Source organism: Protomyctophum parallelum, assembly GCF_964188405.1.
Source record: "Protomyctophum parallelum genome assembly, chromosome: 7".
In the NCBI taxonomy this organism is placed as follows: domain Eukaryota; kingdom Metazoa; phylum Chordata; class Actinopteri; order Myctophiformes; family Myctophidae; genus Protomyctophum; species Protomyctophum parallelum.
Genome location: NC_139705.1, coordinates 42,566,861 through 42,580,441, shown reverse-complemented (window position 1 = coordinate 42,580,441; position 13,581 = coordinate 42,566,861). Strand labels below are relative to the sequence as shown.

Genomic DNA, 13,581 nt, shown 5'->3' with positions numbered 1-13,581 from the left:
CAGGTCCAGCTGCTATGTAGCCAGCTCTATTATGGAGTTAGCTAATCGACCCATTCCACATGATTGTTGCAGAGTACTGTCCCATACAGCCTTTGAATCGGCAAGGTACAAAGTCTGTGTAGACTTGTTCTCGGATGGAGTTTAAGGCGCGATTCATACTACTAATTTAGAGCCGAATAAAAGTCGGTTCGGCTCTGTAGAGCCTACAATGTGACGTCATTTGAGGTTCGGGGGGGGGGGGGGGGGGGGGGGGGGCGGGTACCGTCCTAAAGTCAGCTCTTCGGTGCTACGGAAAATTTCTGACGAGCCGAAATCATTTCGGCACTAAAGCGGAGTATGAATCGGCCCTAAGGATCAACCTCACACATTTATTTTGAGAGGTATGCAGTGTTTCGAGAAGCTATAGTATAGTGTGTACCACCAGGAATATAGAGGCATAATCAAAATGACAATGAACAAGTACCCCATTGAATATTTCAAGAGCACTCCTATCTATATAAAAGTGTGGATATTCTGGCAATATATTGTTGATTGACATTTTGAGATAACTTTTAGTGCCATATACATCTCTCCAGATAGTTTATTGTCTAATATGCAGTCAAAGTAAGTAACTGCTTCCTTGGCAGAAACTTCAAAGTCACCCCATGCCACACTGAACCCAGGCGGATTCTTTAGTTTAGACCCAAGAAGTAACAAGATGGAGAAACAACAGAGACTTCTTTAGTACAGCATCTTTAGCCAAATGTCCATGACCTTTCCAAGTATTTTACAAAATTAGAATTTCCCAGAGCTTTCCCAGCATGTTCAAGGCCATACCGATACATGTACACGGAAATTATCAAACAGATCAATGACATGGTTTGATTTCGCTCCAAATTGAATCAAGCCAAATGCCTTCAAGTGAACTTCAAGTTCACTTTATTGTCACATCACAAGTTTAATTAAAAATAGATGAAAAAGAGTGTGGGAAATTATTTTTGCGTAGCTTTCCACGGATTGCAGTTAACCACTTAATGGCCAATATGCTTCACCGTACAATGCATAGTGAACATTTTCTATATATGCCTTCAATGCCACGCCCCAAAATAGAATCCCAGGTTAAAAGAGATTAGAAAAGAATAAGAGAATAAATAAAATGCCGGACACGTTATATGTTTTATTCTTTTCCTTTCCCTCTTCCTCTTAATCAGATCTGTTTGTTTGAGGGCCTAATGTATCCTATCAGAAGATCGTGGGTCAGCGCCAAACAGAAGGTTTGAGAGTTTATGAACAACAAACTGAAAATTGACTCTAAGTCTATTGAAATTGAAAGAGCCCACCGCATTGGACCTGTGAAACAGAACTCTGATAAACAACATTCGATTGTTGTGAAACTCTTAAGATACAAGGATAAAGAACTCATAATGGCCAAGGCGAGAGCCCACCTTAAGGAGACTTCATTTTATGTAAATGAGGACTTCTCTGAACTGACCAAGTTGAATACTGACTTTTTAACAAATGTGTATTTGTAATTGTATGTCTACTGTAATGTTTATTCTCATGTGGACCCCAGGAAGACTATAGCTGGTTGCTATGGCACCAGCTAATAGGGATCCTTGACCACGTTGTGCGCGAGGCACAGGTGCTGCATGGCTTTTCATTGAAATCTCCATCTCTCTAGGAGTTTGAACGGGCCGGGGGGGCTGGGCAGAGGGACGCATGGATCTGGCTCACACTGTGCCATGATAGAGAGATGCAGGAAGAGTCTTGACAGCTTTATGGGGCCCTTCTCTTCTCCCCCTCTTCCTCCATTACAGCCCCAGAGAGTCATCTCGTCCGCCTGGCCCTCATCTGGTTCTCATGAGTTGGGAAATGGGGAGCTTGGTGTTCGGTGCCCCCCCCCCCACACCTCTCGACCCGCCGTACCCCCAAGACACGGCCCTTCTGACCCCTGGTCCTCTCATGTCCCAGCAGGACATCCCAGGGGTCAGCGCCTTGTCTCTCATCATCTCCTGGCCCTTCCTCAGCCAGGATCGCACCCCCACCCACCCACACACAAACAGACACACACACACTCCCCCCCCCACAGTCGTCACATACAGACCCCCCCCCCAATACAAACAGTACACACATAGACACACACACACACACACACACACACACACACACTCAAGCACGGTGTGTACTGTGTGTACGAGCGCACGCACACACACAAACACACGCACACGCTCACACACACACACTGACACGTTTATTTGTTTGCAAAAAAACATGACAGCACTACATGATCCATCAAACTCTATGACTTTTTAATGTAGCACATGGACGACATCCGGGAGTCTCACATCCTTTGAATTCATCCCTCTTTTACACGCACGCACGCACGCACGCACGCACGCACGCACGCACGCACGCACACACACACACACACACACACACACACACACACACACACACACACACACAGAGCCCAACCCTATGCATCTGGGGACAAGACTGAGTCAGAGCAAGGTGACACACAGTGCCCAGGGAAAGCCCTCTCTCTCTCTCTCTCTCTGCCAGTCCAGCATACACCAGCTTTTTATCAGAGCAGAACGCAGCTCTGGCAGCAGAGCCCAGTCTCTGGATCTCTGCCAAGGCTCTCTCTCTCTCTCTCTCTCTCTCTCACACACACACACACACACACACACACACACACACACACACACATGCACACGCACACACAAACTAGCAGTGGAATGGTATGGGCTGTCAAAGCCGGTATAATAAGTGACCTAAAGAGAGTTGCAAAGTACAGTGTGTGTAGTGTTGTTTTGATGTCATTCCCATCATCACACCTGTCTCTGTGTTCCACATAGGCCTATTCTCTCTCTCTGTCTCTCTGTCTCTCTTATTTACATTGTCCTCTCACTCAGCTAGTAATCTTCCATTGCTCTATTTCTCTCTCTCTGTCTCTCTATCTCTCTATCTCTCTCTCTCTCTGTCTCTCATTTACATTGTCCTCTCACTCAGCTATAATATCCTTTTGAGCTATCTCTCTCTCTCTCTCTCTCTCTCTCTCTCTCTCTGTGTCTCTCTCTCTCGCCCTGTGCTACATGTCTTTTCGTTTAGGGCCTCTATTGAACCCAGTTGCTGCAGGGTATTTATTATACAAAGGCAGCACTGTCAGATGATTGGCCAGAGCAGGAGTATGAGAATGGATCTAATTACCATGCAATAAAAAGGACAGCTCTCTGCTCTTTGTTGACCAGTAGATGCTCTTCCTTTAAGCGCCTCCCACTGTGCACATGTGCATCACTATGCTGTACATAATAGTGCATGTACTAGTACAGTATGCTTATGTAATACTCAGAATCATAGTGACCGCTGTGTCGTTATTCCAAGAATAGTTATTCCAAGAAAGGGAAGAAGAGGGGGGGACAAGGAGATCAAGGCAGGAAGAAAAAGTTTGAAGCTTTTTCCACAAGTCGTACAAAAAAAGGGCTTCCCCAAATGTGTTTACATAAGTTCAAAGCTTTTCCACAAATCGTACAAATAAAGGCTTCTCCGCGTTAGATGTGGCAAACCTTTGCTACAAAACTGCACAACTGAATGTTTTTTTTAACACATAAAAACATATTTACTGACTAACTAAATGTTGTACAATACTAAGGCTGGGTGTTATGAGTATGACTTCAAATCCATAGCACGATTAGTTCACACTTTTGCCTCGATTACGATTAATGAACAATTCATGAACAATTATTAGGCACGTAAAATCTATTCAAACTGGTCACAATTTAAGGGCAAGATGAAGTTGGTTATTGGTTCTAAACATTGGTTTTGATATATCTTTGTTCAATGTCCCAGCCCTATATACATTACTACTTGGTTTGAGGCGTGTGAGAACACAAACTCAAAGGGTTATACTTGTATCAGTACAAAGCTTTTTCCCTATGAGCCCATCCAACTCCATCCCCACACCTGTGCCAGTGTTGCATTGTGGGCTGCCTCCATCAATAGGGTCTTTCATGGGGACCCCCATCCCCCAGAGTCACCCTTTTAAAGGGTCACACTGCATACATTCTACTGGTTTAAGTGCCCATGGGAACCTTCAGCGCTGCTACACCTGCCGCTCCACGGCAACGAGGCCAGGTGTTCTGATGTGACCCGTTCAACAGGATGTGACATCATGACCCCGGAGAAACAATATAACGTTATATATGGACCCCTCATTTATCCTTTTGGAAAACTATTAGAACAATTATGACACTCGCTGTTACAGACAGCTGCTGGCATGAGCTGACATGATGACGACACATCCATGCTCCCTGACTCCTCCTTGTCACCTCCTCAGCACCCTGCTAGCTCCATGACTCCTCCTTGTCACCTCCTCAGCACCCTGCTAGCTCCATGACTCCTCCTTGTCACCTCCTCAGCACCCTGCTAGCTCCATGACTCCTCCTTGTCACCTCCTCAGCACCCTGCTAGCTCCCTGACTCCTCCTTGTCACCTCCTCAGCATCCTGCTAGCTCCATGACTCCTTGTCACCTCCTCAGCACCCTGCTAGCTCCCTGACTCCTTCTTGTCACCTCCTCAGCACCCTGCTAGCTCCATGACTCCTTGTCACCTCGTCAGCACCCTGCTAGCTCCATGACTCCTTCTTGTCACCTCCTCAGCACCCTGCTAGCTCCATGACTCCTTGTCACCTCGTCAGCACCCTGCTAGCTCCCTGACTCCTTCTTGTCACCTCCTCAGCACCCTGCTAGCTCCATGACTCCTCCTTGTCACCTCGTCAGCACCCTGCTAGCTCCCTGACTCCTTCTTGTCACCTCCTCAGCACCCTGCTAGCTCCCTGACTCCTTGTCACCTCCTCAGCACCCTGCTAGCTCCCTGACTCCTTCTTGTCACCTCCTCAGCACCCTGCTAGCTCCATGACTCCTTGTCACCTCGTCAGCACCCTGCTAGCTCCCTGACTCCTTCTTGTCACCTCCTCAGCACCCTGCTAGATCCATGACTCCTTGTCACTTCCTCAGCACCCTGCTAGCTCCCTGACTCCTTCTTGTCACCTCCTCAGCACCCTGCTAGCTCCCTGACTCCTTCTTGTCACCTCCTCAGCACCCTGCTAGCTCCATGACTCCTCCTTGTCACCTCCTCAGCACCCTGCTAGCTCCCTGACTCCTTCTTGTCACCTCCTCAGCACCCTGCTAGCTCCATGACTCCTCCTTGTCACCTCCTCAGCACCCTGCTAGCTCCATGACTCCTCCTTGTCACCTCCTCAGCACCCTGCTAGCTCCCTGACTCCTTGTCACCTCCTCAGCACCCTGCTCCCTCCTCCTGTAGCCATGGTTACAGGTGCACTCCCTCTGGGGAGAAAGCCAGACATGTTCTTAAGAGCAGTGGTTCCCAAAGTGGGGTCTGGAGACCCACAGGGGTCCTTGAGGGAGTTCCAGGGGGTCCCCAGCTAAATCATAGTTTGGAACCAAGTGGACCCTTATGGGTCTGTAACTCTGAGAGTGTCCAATCGAACCAAATGGACCCATTAATTTAACATTGATTTTACAATATAAATTGGAGTCCCAGAGATAAATGCCATTAAATGGCGACCGGACCGTAGACTAATATGCATGTCCATCTGGGGGTCCTTGAAATGAAACTGGTTGAGAATCACTGCTAGAGCCGTAAAAATCTTCTCGTAAATGGTAAAATGGTAAATGGTGCATTAAGGCGCTTTACAGAGTTTGTGCATTACATTCACCCATTCACACACACATTCATACACTGATGGCGGCAGAAACCATGCAAGGCACCAACCAGCACATCAGGAGCAATTAGGGGTTCAGTGTCTTACTCAAGGACACTTCGACACTAACTCTGGGGGAGCCCGGGTTCGAACTGGCAACCTTACGGTTACCACTCTATACCCCTGAGCCACTGCCGCCCAGTATGGGGGTCCCTGGCATATATTTTCAAATGGGGTTCCGCGGGCTAATTAGTGTCGATTTGTGGGTCCTTGACATGAAAAAGATTGGGAACCACTGCTGTAGAGGCTCCAGGGCAGCCCAAAAAACACTGCTCCACTGTAAAAAAAAAGAAAAAAAGGGAAAAAAAGCCCTTTATCTGCTGCACTTGAGAGAACTGCTGGCTGCTGCCAAGAAACTCCCACAGTAGTAGGCACTTGGGTGGCGCAGTGGTAAAGTCCCTGCCGCCCACCACCACGGAGGTTCTAATCCACCGTGGTACAACCGGCTTTGTCAGAGTCTATGCAAACACAATTGGCCCCGTGTTCGGGGGAGGGAAGCTGGGTGAGGACGGTGATAATTAATCATTGCACGTATTGCGGCTGGGCGCCGCCTGTCAGCGAGGAGTGTCGGGCGGGAGGAGTAGGACGAAGGCTCGGAGCTGCGTCGCACATCACTCGAACACGGAAGACAATTGACTGCCAGTCAATGACGGAGTTATAATGGTCAATGACTGCAGGCTGCTATATTATTAAATCACTTTACCTGGGGGTTACATGACTTACATCTTCTGATAGTTATACTTGAATGTTGACGTGAAAAATGTATCCCGTTTAGTGTTTCATCAGCACGAGCGTGACAAAATACAGCTCGTGAATACACACATGGAAGGGCCACGATACGATAAGGATACCAAGGATTCTACATGTGTTGTCACTGTTAGGCAACACGGCACAGGCTCAAAGGGCCGTCACAGTGACATGCGACGGCCCTGCCCCCTCTGCCTCACTGTAGGCTAGCTGGCAGCCTGTGTGATTAGGGCAGAGTGGAGCAGGCCGTCAGGCCAACTGTGTACACCTGAGTGGGGTGTGGTTTGGGAGAGTATATAAGGGCCTTGCTCTCGAGCCAGCTCTCTTTCCTTCCTTTCAAGCAGTTGCACACCTTTTACAACACTCACACACAGCCATACACTGCATACATGACTGATTACTGACATTGTCACATCTCACACCAGTTTATGTGATTATTGCTTAACTTATTTGAATTTAGAATAATATAATATAAAAGGTTTGCCTTGTGTGTGGACTCCCTAGAGTGCATGACAGACATGACATCACTGACGAATCCTTGGTATTGGTACCCCCATGCGACAGAGTCAACATTTCTTGCTGTTTGGAAAATCTGCAAAGTTATATAGGCCTACATGGAGGAGCAGGTGCATTCATCACAAAACACCACAAACACACACTCCTATACAGACTTACGACACTTTCTTCTGTTTGCCCAAAATACCTTGAAATGTGCAACTCTCCTCAGAGATTATCCCAGAAATGATCAACAATGATCATCATCCTTCCTTATCGTTTACCATACTTACTTGGTATGTGGAATGAGGAATGGGAAGGGAACACAAACGACGACCATCCATCACTCAGAAGTCAGAACTGTAAAATCACTCCCCATCTTCCACCACAGTCTGAAGCCCACCTCTTAAGACCCCCAAACCTTCTGTACCTGATGACTATAAATACTTGTATATGTAATGGTAGTACCCAGTTATGAGTTACTATGTTGTTGCCTTGCTTTTTACAGGGTTACGTGGTTAATCAACAAATTAGTCTATTATAAAAAAATCGATTAGAATTTGTTTATGTCGATTCTGTCACAGTCCGTGACGTGTTATATTTTCTTGTGTACCTTGTTCTTGGTTTTTGTTATTGTTTTACCTTTCTGTTGTGTTCCTGTGATTTTGAAGTATTGTGTTTTCCCTGTGTCTTAGTTCCAGTTTGAGTTTCACATTTAACTTGTGTACCTTTTATTTTGTAGTTTTTGTTTTGTGCCTTCCTGTCTGCCCCTGTACTTCTGTACCTGCCTTGTCTAACCTGTATTGTGATTAGTCTTTGTTTTCCACCTGTGTCCTCTTAGTCCCCCAGCCAATCCCTGTCTTGATTTTGAGTTTTGTTTCACCTGTGCCTAGTTAGTCTGTGTCTATTTATACTCCCCTGTTTGTTCAGTTCCCTTGCTAGTTCGTCACTTTATGTCAGTAGTGTTCTCCTTGTGTATCCATGATTTAACTCCTAGTCTACTGTATGTACTTCAAGTTCCTTGTATTCCTTGTGGCAAGGTTTTTTTTTTAAATAAAAACCTTGAAGCTCATCTGCCTGCGCCTATCTGTTTGCTATTGGGTCCTAAAGCTCCTGCCTTTGCACTGTGGCGGATTCATTGATATAAGACATAACATTTAAAACAAATGCACACATAAAAACACACCTGCGTCTCAGTTATTCAAGTAATCTATTCCAGTGGTTCCCAAACTTTTTTATGTCAAGGACCCCCATTTATTAGGCCTCGGACCCCCATTTGAAAACGTATGCCAGTGACCTCGATAAGGGAGGATTTTTACGGCTCTAGCAGTGATTTCCGTGACACACTAATTTCATGGACCCCCAGTTTCACACGCATTATGCCACGGACCCCTGATTTAATGGCATTTCTATCTCTGGGACCCCAATTTATATTGTAAAACTTGAAGGTTACTTTAGTAACCATGGTTCTTTAAGTAAGTGAGCGAAATACGCTCTATGGGAGGCTTCCGTTCGTAAGCCGAGGTGCAGATTTTTAATAATAAACTCCCACAGGACATTAAATGTGTCCTGCGGGTTTAAGGCTCGTGACGTAGGCGCCCAGCGCCTCAGGGGTATTTAAGGCCTAGCAACTGCTAGAGCCCTGCAAGCGGCCGGCCCGGCCCACCAAAACGGGCCGGGCCAACTTTGACACTGCCCAACGGGCCGTGGGCCGGGCGGGCTCACGCACCGTTATTTAAATTTTCCGATGTGAATTTCACCCATGCAGACTGGACTTGCTTCCGCAGCGCGGCAGCATGCTGCTTGCTGTCTGCTCCATAGTGACGACGTGACAAATGACAATAACCCCTCCACAGTGTCCACACACACAAGCACACTACAATCTGGTCAAAACTATAAAGACTTTGAAACAACGTGTTTTACATTCTATCTCTCTCGCTCCGCGCCTAAACTCTCGTCCTCTCTCTCTCCTAATTATTATGCAGCGCAGCTGTACACACACACACACACACACACAGTCACACACTGAGTTCTAAGTAAGTAGGCCTAGGCTACGGCTCTCTGACAGAATTCATTTCAGGAGATCCGCAATAAAAACAAATTAAATACTGCGGGAGCATAATTATAACCAGTACCACACTAAACAAAGTTGGATTTGTACATTGCAGAAACTGCAGATACATAACGTAAGTGTTCTTACTTCTTATTATTGTCCGTCTGGGTTTTATAATGCAGCGTGAGTCCGCGATAGCCGATCTGCAAGCTCACAACGCGTTGCGCTGATTGACAGTGCACGTGCAGCAGCTACTATATAAAACTATAATTAAGTAGGCTACTTTTTAGTGTGACGTCTGTGTTATTGACTTCTTAATGTGGGTTTATCAGAGCGATATAGTGCAGCTGTGAGTAGCTGCTGCTGCTGCTGCGTCCGTGCAACAAATGTGCACCAATAAAGCGGCCGCGGCGCGCATGCTATAGAAATAGCGTAATAAAAATAAAAAAAAATTCGGGCTTTTGGGCCGGGCCCGGGCCTATTCTGGACTTGACCAACGGGCTTAGGGCCGGGTGGGCCCTTAACTCCACGGGTCCGGGCCGGGCATGGGCCCATATTTTAGGCCCGTGCAGGGCTCTAGCAACTGCGTCACGAACCACTCATGAACATACTTTTCCTTCTGCCACAGAGCAAGACAGAAGGGTGTTTAGCGAAGTATTTCGCTCACTTACTTAAAGAACCGTGGTTACTAAAGTAACCTTCAAGTTCTTTTAAGTTGTGTTCGCGAAATACTTCGCTCTATGGGTCCTCATGAACTCCCGTATCCTGCACTAGTCAGTGGGTCTTAGGACTTGGGGGTAACTAAGGGCTGGGGATAAACCTTAGGTTTGTAGCCCGGTCCCATAGGGTGGGAGGTGACAGTCTTTAGACTAGGCTGGGTCTCTCGTACTCGAACCTCTCAAAGTATTGTTTCACACGGTGGAGACGGGACTTCTTGAGGGTCATGTCCGTTATGTTGTCGCAGGGGCCACAGACGGGGCCTTCCCCGGTGATAGCATTGCGAGAATGCGCGAGCCCGAGACAATAGAGGCATACTGTATGCTCATCATGTCCGGACATCGTGTTGCCGCAAGCCCCTATGGCACATTTCTTAGCGGGCAGTGGACCCTCGGAGAGGTTCTTTGTCTTCAACGGACATTTAGACATCTTTGTCCGTCGAGTGAGACTAGTGTTACAGTTAGTAAACAGCTAGCGAAAGAGCGGGCTTTGAAGCCCGTTTCTTATCTTAACAGGCCTGTTAGCAAGTTAGCTGGAAGCTAGTAGAGCCGCGGGTAGCCCCGTTGACTATACACAAGCTAAAGGCTAGTTAGCTCCCCGCGCGAGCGGGAAGTTAGCTTGAGAATAAACTAGTTTCCCGAGTTTAAACAAGTTTAGCGTTGAGGAAAAAAGTTCTTAAGAAGTTTTATCTGCAATACGCAACAATGTATAACCAACCAGATATGTCGGAGAGCCTCACGGAGCTTGAGTCCTATCTCTTGCCCGGTTTGCGAGACGTAGATTACCCCAAACAAAAGCTGGCTAGCGCATTCTTGCGGTCCTCTGTGGCAGAAAGAAAATGAGTGGTTCGTGACGCAGTTGCTAGGCCTTAAATACCCCTGAGGCGCTGGGCGCCTACGTCACAAGCCTTAAACCCACAGGACACATTTAATGTCCTGTGGGAGTTTATTATTAAAAAATCTGCACCTCGGCTTACGAACGGAAGCCTCCCATAGAGCGAAGTATTTCGCGAACACAACTTAAAAGAACCACTGTTAATTTAACTCTGAGTCTGTAACTCTCTGAGTTACTGACCCATAAGGGCCCATTTGGTTTTAAATTATCATTTAGCTGAGTCCCCCCTGGAACTCCCTCAAGTACCCCTGGGGGTCCCCGGACCCCACTTTGGGAACCACTGATCTATATGAGCAGGATTAAGTCGGGTATTGGTTCTAAAATAGAGGTGAATGGCTTAAACTAGAGGTCCCATCCATACAATCCGAACTAGGAAAGTCAGCTTTTTGCGTCGATGCCCCAACCACATCAAACACTTTACAGCAAACATTGAAAATTAATACCCCAATATCCTATGGTCAATTTAACAACCTGCTTTTGAACCTCCTTACCTCAATATGTAACTGTTTTTAATTTATGTTTTGTCTCATTGTCTATATAATATGTCTTTGCCTTACATGAAGTTTTGTTTTGTGTTTTATACCTGCATGTCTTTAATTGTTTTATATAATGTATGTAATCTCGTCAACATTGAAAATGAGGGAGAACCTCAATTGCTCTTTTGCGAATAAATAAAGGTTTCAATCAATTTAAATGTCGGTTTCAATATATTTCCGGTTAATTGCCCAGCCCTCCTCTCCTCTCCTCTCCTCTCCTCTCCTCTCCTCTCCTCTCCTCTCCTCTCCTCTCCTCTCCTCTCCTCTCCTCTCCTCTCCTGCCAGCTCAGCGGTCCTCAGACACTTTGCGCGGCACCTTGTGTTCTGGAGCAGCAGCAGACGGATCTGACGGCTCACATTAGCCCAAGTGTCTGTTTGGCACCATCACACCCCTCAGTTCTGCCCTGCTCGCTTCCGCTGGACAACGGGGGGGGTCTGCCCCATACCCCCATCCCTCTCCCAGTCCTCTTGAGATAACTGTGTCACCACCACCTCACTCTGCATCCCTGCAGAGCCCATTAACTCCCCACTCACTAGAGCCCTGATTCCCAGAGGCACAGCGGGTTCTGTGGGCTCAAGGTGTCACTCACACCGGGGTCAGGGCCGCGAGGGGAAGGGCTTTGTAAAGGCATTTAAGAAAAGCTCCGTACGAAGACCTGGAAGTTGACTAATGGTCTTTTTTTGTCCGTCTCTATTTCCCCTCACTCGCTCCCGGCAATGTCTTCGACATAGAACTGGAAACAGGCTGGTCATAGTTTCCATAAGCTGACAGAGAGAAAGAGAGAGAGAGAGAGAGAGAGAGAGAGAGAGAGAGCAGGGGGAGATTGCTCAAGATGTTTACCCTATAAAGAGGAACAAGGGTTTGATCTCCTGGGTGACGGGTGAGTGGCCACGGCAGAGCCATTACCACGTTAGGAGACATCCTGCCCTCTGGTAACTGCTGGTGACATCATGGCTGTGCGATGTATTTACACTGCTGTAAGGCCTGACAGCGCCGCCGCATGCTTCCCCCGGGAAGGTCTCTACTATAACTTACTCTAGCAATTATTAACCTACGGGAAGGTGTGTGTGTGTGTGTGTGTGTGTGTGTGTGTGTGTGTGTGTGTGTGTGTGTGTGTGTGTTGTGTTTACACTTGCGCACTGCTGAGAAACAGTAACCGCAATGGGAGTAAGTGTTGCATACATAAAACTGGCACTCAAATCAAACACGTGCATACTGTATGTGGAGTACTTCCTATATTCACTGTTAGCCTATACAGTAGGTAACGTTCTTGATATCAGCTGTACGTAATGGCCTCTCTTGTGACAAACATCTTGTGACAAACCACCCTTGGCCTCATGATATGTTCTTCTGACAATGTGAATATTATCAAATCAAGATGCCACCATGTACAGTATAGGCCTGGTATTTATTGTTTGGCTCCCTTCTTATCTATGTGTGTGTAACTATGGGATGACTGTGTTGAACGTACCTCTACGTGAGCTCATGTGATAAACGTGTAAAACTGAAAATACTCCGACACTATTTGATTGGACAGTCCGATTGGTCCAGAGTCCTTCGACACAGAGGATACGTGGTTGTCTATGTCACTGGTCACTTTATTTTTTGGTTCACTACATTTAGTTTTCAGTTATTACATTATTTCAAAAATCATTCCCAGAAGAGCTCTTTGCGCCTTGAGCTAAAAGGTTTGGGAACCACTAGTCTAGTACTACACACAACTGTTTCTCGAGGGAAACAAAACACCGCCCAGGCCGTGGGGTTAAACCGCGTCCTTGAGGCCGGGGCGGCGATTAGCAGACCCGGTTTGCCATTGTTTGCCATACGCTTGCCCGGCGCCCGTTCGGCCCGTGTCAACTCACGGTCGAAAACAGGCGTTCCTCGTTCCACTTTTCCCACATGCACTGGTTTGCCACATCAACTTTAACATACTGTATATATATATATATATATATATATATATATATATATATATACAGTATATGTATGCATGTGCTGTATGTACAGTACATATAATGGGTGGCTGAGTGACCTCTCTCAGTCTCGTAGTGGAGCAGTCAGAGACGGCTGCCCTCCATATCCCATAAACTTTAGTGCTGGGTTCCACCTCACGCTTCACTGGACGTTATGGAGGTGCATTTCCCTTGTGGACCAGAGATTTATACTGGACGACATGTAACAGCCTGGGACTCGCAGGAATGTGTCTGGCTGAGGTTAGGCCCTACTCTGCCCTGGGCTTTTACAGGGCACCACCAAACCGGCTGTGTTTAGCCAACGTGGTGAGGACCAAGAAGCCATGGCGTATATTGACTCGAAGATCCGGCAGTTAACACGCTACTGAGTCACCTCAGGAAGCTGGGAAGCCAGCAGCGTCCTC

The 13,581-nt window shown here is 47.0% G+C and overlaps 1 protein-coding gene across 1 annotated transcript in view; it reads right to left on the bottom strand.

Moving 5' to 3' along the window:
• The window catches only part of bmp7b (bone morphogenetic protein 7b), a 34,158-nt gene that overhangs the window by 11,464 nt on the left and 9,113 nt on the right, over positions 1–13,581 (bottom strand). The window lies entirely within an intron of this gene.